Below are 6,000 nucleotides of genomic sequence, written 5' to 3' on the forward strand. Positions count from 1 at the left end.
TGGAACCTGAGATAAGACTCGAGATAAAGCATGTGTGGGAAAGTCACTTGCTGGCGGTGGGGTGGGGCACCGGGAAGAGATGATGAATTAGAAGCTTGAAGAACAAGGAGAATGTTTGAGAAGGGAAGAGAAAAATAATCCAGGCAGAAAGAATAGGCAGGTGGAAGAGATTCTGGAAATGGAAGGGCTCGTGCATAGAAAAGACAGCCATTCTTATCAAAGGAGCCAGAGAAGCAGCCTGAGGCGGGGAGACAAATGTAATCTAGTCTAGAACAGGGTTCGCAAACTACTGCCCAAAGGCCACGTTGTCCCTCCACCACCTGTTTTTAGATAGCCTGCGAGTTAAAAATGGTTTTGGTTATTTTCTCATTTTTAAATGACTGAAAAAAATCAAAAGAAGAACCATACTTTGTGATCCATGAGAATTATATAAAAGTTCTATCCACAAATAAAGTTTTATTGGAACACAGTCATTCCCTTTCATTTATGTATTCTCTATGGCTGCTTCCTGGTGACAAAGGCAGAGTTGAGTAGTTGAGACAGAGACCCAGAGCACGCAAAACTTAAAATATTTACCATTTTGCCCTTTACACAAAAGTTTACTGACCCTGGTCTAGACACTAAAATGACTTGAATGCCTAACTGAGGTATTAGACTTTAACTCGTAGGTGACAAGGAGACACAGAGCTGGGGAAATGTCAGGATCAGGAATAAAAATGCCACCCTTTCTGATTATCAGTCTCTCTCCATCCCTCCCATTAAGTACCCACCTCCCCTATGATGTCCTCCAAATGCAGGCTTTCAACAAACTTCTTATCTTTTGAAGAGACAAATGCATTCTTCTCCCTTTTCATGTTGGGATTTTTTTCCCCTTAAATATTCAGATGGGCTTTCTACCTTACATACTAAATGCAGAGAGCTCTGGGCCCCACGCTAATCAGACTGGGTGCCATTCTGTAAGTCATTTTGTGCAATTTCATGTTCTCTCGCTCTCTGAAAGAAGGAGAATTACTTTGAGAGATTAAAGCCGTTTCCTTATTGGAAAGGGTGTTTTGTCTCATTCTCTAGGCTCTTCTCCACAGCCTCTGGAAGCTTCCCAGGTAGGGAGACCCTAATTTCCCCCAGTGGCTCTTGGTGAAGAAATTTCCTATATCCGGTTCTACAGGGTCTCATTTGAAGAATAAGGGGGACTCTGGCTGTGGTAGAAAATGGGAGAGACTGGAAGGGTACCTGCTTCTTTCTGCTGTGCTTTGTGTTGTAAAAATATTTTCAACTCAGATGCAGATGTCCCTGGTTTTTGGTCAAAGGGATTTCTTTGAACTCTGGGCTTGGCAAGGGCTATAGAGGGGCATATGGAGACTAACTGGGCTCCCACTGTGGAATGAACTGGACACTGAGCTCAGTGAATTTAAACCTGAATAGCTATATTTACAACCCGTATAATGTACAGACACAATCTGGGTAAACACCCGATTTTAATTGCTAATTCCTTCTTATGAGGATTTTGATGAACACAGTAGTGCTTTATACTTCAGTGTATTTAAGAATCACCTGGCGAGCAGGTTAAAATGCAGATTCCTGGGGTCCGGCTCCAGAGGTTCTGATTTACTGGGTTTGAGGTTAGGAGGAGGGGTCTAAAATCGGTGGTCTAAAATGGTTCTGAGATTAGTGGTCCCAGAACACCCCTTGAAAGATGCTGTCTCAAGATGATATTTTGTCTTGGTTATTATTTTGAGCTTGTATGAGATACCCTAAGTGCCCGGCACATGGGGGAATGTGGTAAATGGCGACCAGTGTCGTTGCTCTTGTAGGTTTTGTCATCCTAGTGTCTTTATAGCTATATGTTTTTTGTACTTCTGATCCATGTGGTTTGCATTTCTACCCTGTGCCAACTTATACTGGATTTGTGCTTAACTTTTTGGGACTTCAGTTTTCTCCTTCCTAGAACAGATTACACACCCAACTTCCGGAGAGTGCCTGTTGTCATGCTAAACGTCAGGAATGCTCAAGTAATCAGCTGAATTCCTATTGCTTTATTCAAGTTCCTAATTACTTTTGCATAAATCCATACACAGAGGTGGTTTAGATGGGCCTCTCTCCTAGGCCCTGTGGCCTTTCGGATGGAAATATGCTTGGCCTGATAATGCTCTCTGCCTGCTAAGGTAGGGGCTGGTTTTTTTTGGACCACTTATGATGAAACACACACAATTTCATTCATTGTTTTCTGCTGCAGGAGCAGAGTGGAGGAGCGGAAGGAAAACTGTGCTAGGAGTGAGGAAACTTGGGTCTGCTCAGACATTACCCCTGGAATGGCCACTAGTGTCCATCGACATGCCAACATAGATAACATATACCTTTATTTGTCTAGTCATACTATTTTCTAGTCATACTGTTTATTTTTCTATTTATACTATTTTCTATTTATACTATTCAGTGTTGCAGAACTTTATTCCTAAAAGAAATAATTAGAGCTAAACTTTAAATATCCAGCTGGGTGCATTATTATACCTTTCACATTAATCTAACTGTTGCAAAGACCACTTTATCTAGTCTTCACTCCCAAATGGAGAGAAATAACTCCCCCTGAATCTTTGAGAGTTAACTTCTCCGAGGAGCTCCGAGGTGTGCTCTGGGTTACAATGTAGTTCTTTTTAGAATCACAAACCCTTGGAACTTCATGTGAAGAGTTCTTTATTCTTGAAGGGGTTCATCTAGTGCCAACACACTACTTTGTACTGAGTATTATTCTGGGCATCAGGGCTACGAAAATGAACAGGGTGGCATCTCTGGCTTTGAGAAGCTTATAGAACAGTGAGCAAGACATATGCCTCTAAGAGAAAAGAGGAGTTCTAGGGGCTAAGCAAAAGGTTTATACAAAACATTTGGGGACAAGAAAATTAGCAGGTGTGATGAGGGCCTGGGGAAGGGAGTGGAGGGAAAAGCTGTTTAGGGGAAGTGCTACCTGGAATTAGGCTTGGAGAGGAAGAGGAGCTTCTGCATGAGCTCTGGGACTTGGGGAAGAGTCCAGGCATGGGCATAGCACATGCAAAGGCCCTGAGGCAATCCATTCCTGTATTCATTTGCCCAACCATTAAGCAAAACAAGCAAAATAATTTTTACAGGACTAACTAGATCAGGCATGATGTGGATTTGCATGAAGACAATTTACATGTCTGGGGAAATAGGATGAGATTTTTGTAGTACGGGGTGGCTGCAGAAGAAGAATCTGTAAGAGTGCTTTAGGGCATATTACAGAGAATTTTATAAGCCAGAAGAAGATATTCTGGGGCAATGCAGAGTCCCTACGGTGTGTAAGAAAAGGAGGAACTCAATCCAAGTAGTGCAATGGATACTTATAGAAAGCATTCTGAGAGATGAAGCGATATATAAATAGGATCCCTCACATCCTCAGGTCTCACCCCTCACCCTGCCTTTGTCAACAAAAAAAAAAAAAACACTTTTGAAAGCACGTACTTCACCCTGGTTTTGCAGGTCTCCCCAGAGCCTGGAGTCATATCAGCCTTCCTTTGGTGTCTTTGCTGTGATCGATAATTTGTACCAAATCCATTTTGGGAGGTTGTTTTTCTTCCCCGGCATACATCACAGGATATTTTTATAGCTTGATGAATCTAACACATCTGTGTAATCACACAGTTTCCAGAAATCCAGATGTTCCCCAGAGCACCTCTGGCTCCCGTGCTCTCGCAAACATTTGCTGTAAACACCAAAGGCTGTTTGTTGGTTTTAATGTTCTAGCTCATCTCATTACCCAGTGAAGGTGAAAGATTGAAGCCAGATAGTGTTGCCAGTAAATGTTTTTGTCCCCAGTGCATCTATTTCTAGTGACTGATTAGTATGCAGTGGGGCCCACAGACCGATGCTGTCTAAATGGCCAGTCGTGTTCTGCTTGCTGTGGTACCGAGAAGATGTAAAGCCCTTCTGTTCTCTGGCCTGAGGTCCTTGGCTGAACTGAGGGCTGAGCCAGCTGAGATGAGACGGGGAGAAGCAAGGGGCCAGTATTGAGCCCCATGCCGTTGGGTTACTGCGATGACTCTAAAAAAGCTAATGTTTAACTGTACTTGGAAAAGGGACAACTCTTAACAAAAGATGGCTACTGTTATTGCCATTATAACCTTTGGTCCATAATGGAAGACACGCACACCTGCCTTTAAGAAGCTCCAGGTACTGGAATTTAACCACGGAACTGGGGAGAGAGCACTGGGATGGGAGTCAGGGCTCGGGCTGGAGTCTCCCCTGGTCTTGGGCAGGTCTTCCCCTTCTCTAGGCACCAGGTTGTCCATTTGTAAAGTGAAGCGGTTACCCAAGATGATACAGGTGAAGCAGTTACAGTGTAAAGTAAGAGGAAGCAGCTCTAACCCCAGAGGCCGGTAACTGATCACCTGAAATGCAGAGTGTAGATGCCTTTCCTCTAGAAAGCTTTAAACAGTAGGTAGGAGACAGTTTTAGGTTAAGATCCTCCCTGCTCTCTGTTCTTTCTGCCAAGGGTACCATTCCACCCTCCCATCTCTGTTCAGCTACTTACGACCTTAATAAGGGCTTTCTTAGACCCCTGCCTGCCCAATGACTCCCTCTATTAAATAGAAAAAAAGAAGAAGAAGAAGAAGAAGAACAAAGAAAAACAAATGCAGGGCATCAAGTTTGAGCGAGGGAAGGACAGGGAATGATTTTTCTGACTGAAGCCTGAAGATCAAGGATGGCAATGAGCACATTAACTATTTCACAATGATTATCAACTTATTAAGACGGAAAGATTGATTTATTCTTATGTTCTTGAGAGAGAACTGTGGAAAGCAATAACCCATCTCAAGCACAATAAACTTGCCTTAATCAGAACAGATAAGGCTTAGAGGATTGAGGGAGATTAAATGATGAAGGAATGAGTCCCCTGGGTTTCTTGGGGGAGACAGTATAGTGATGAAGAGAGAACAGGCAGGGGTGTCCTACAGATGTAGATTGAAGACTGATTTATCGTTTGGCAGCTGGGTGACCTTGGGTGAGTGCCCTTCTGTCTCTTAACCCCAATTTCCTTTTCTCTAGTACAGAGGTTGGCAAACCCCAGAAGGTTTTGGTGGTTGGTATCCTGACCTCAACTTTTCTCCCTGAAAGGGGAGTGAGAAGTAAGTTTTATTTAACTTGACTCTGATCAATAACAGTAGCAGACGTAATAAACAGTAACCACTTACGAAGTGTTTTTTTAAAGTGCCAGACACTATGCTATGTACTTCCCATAAACTTTTCTATTTCATCCTCACAATAACCTAAGGAGTTAGGATTGTTTTATTGTTCTCATTTTGCTGCTGATGAAACCTCAGCACGGTTCAGAGACGTTAGGTAGCTCGTCTCAAGTCTCATAGCTAGGAAGCAGCAGACCTGGGACTCAAATCCTGGTCTAGCCAGGCTCAAAGACCACACACACTCTTCACCATTACACCATCCCGCCCCTGTCTCTGCAGTCAGCCTCTCCCGTGGGTCCCCTTTGCAGCGTTAAATAGACCTGCAGGCTTTCTGATTCCACAGGGGTACTGCGCTCTGATTGTTTCTCGTTAGCAGTTTCTTCCCTCTCTCCGCGGGCACTTGGTTACATAATACCTGAAAATATTAAATTAGTTTTCCTTTACAGGAAATTATGTTCCATTAGGGCCATTGACATAGCTATTCCGAGACCTCCAAGAGAGTTGTGTGCTGTTTGGAAATGTCTGACAAATCTGATTGCTCTCTGGCAAGAAGCTCTCTGAAGGCCCTGTGGCTGGTTGAGTAATTAGGTATTAAGTGGCTTTAATAATAGAAATAGGAGGCCCAGACAAGAGGGTTGCACCTGTGATCATCAGCGCTGCCTTGGGTCCTGCTTCTGGCAGAGAAGAGGGCAAAAGCACGTGGCGATCTGCACAACCATTCTCTGTTGTCGCCTCCCATCATTCTGCTAGTCACTCGGCACAGGTGGGAGACCTGATCCAGGGAAGACACAAAGCCAAGGAGACT

The sequence above is a fragment of the Pteropus alecto genome, unplaced genomic scaffold, assembly GCF_000325575.1.
Source record: "Pteropus alecto unplaced genomic scaffold, ASM32557v1 scaffold226, whole genome shotgun sequence".
Classification (NCBI taxonomy): Eukaryota; Metazoa; Chordata; class Mammalia; order Chiroptera; family Pteropodidae; genus Pteropus; species Pteropus alecto.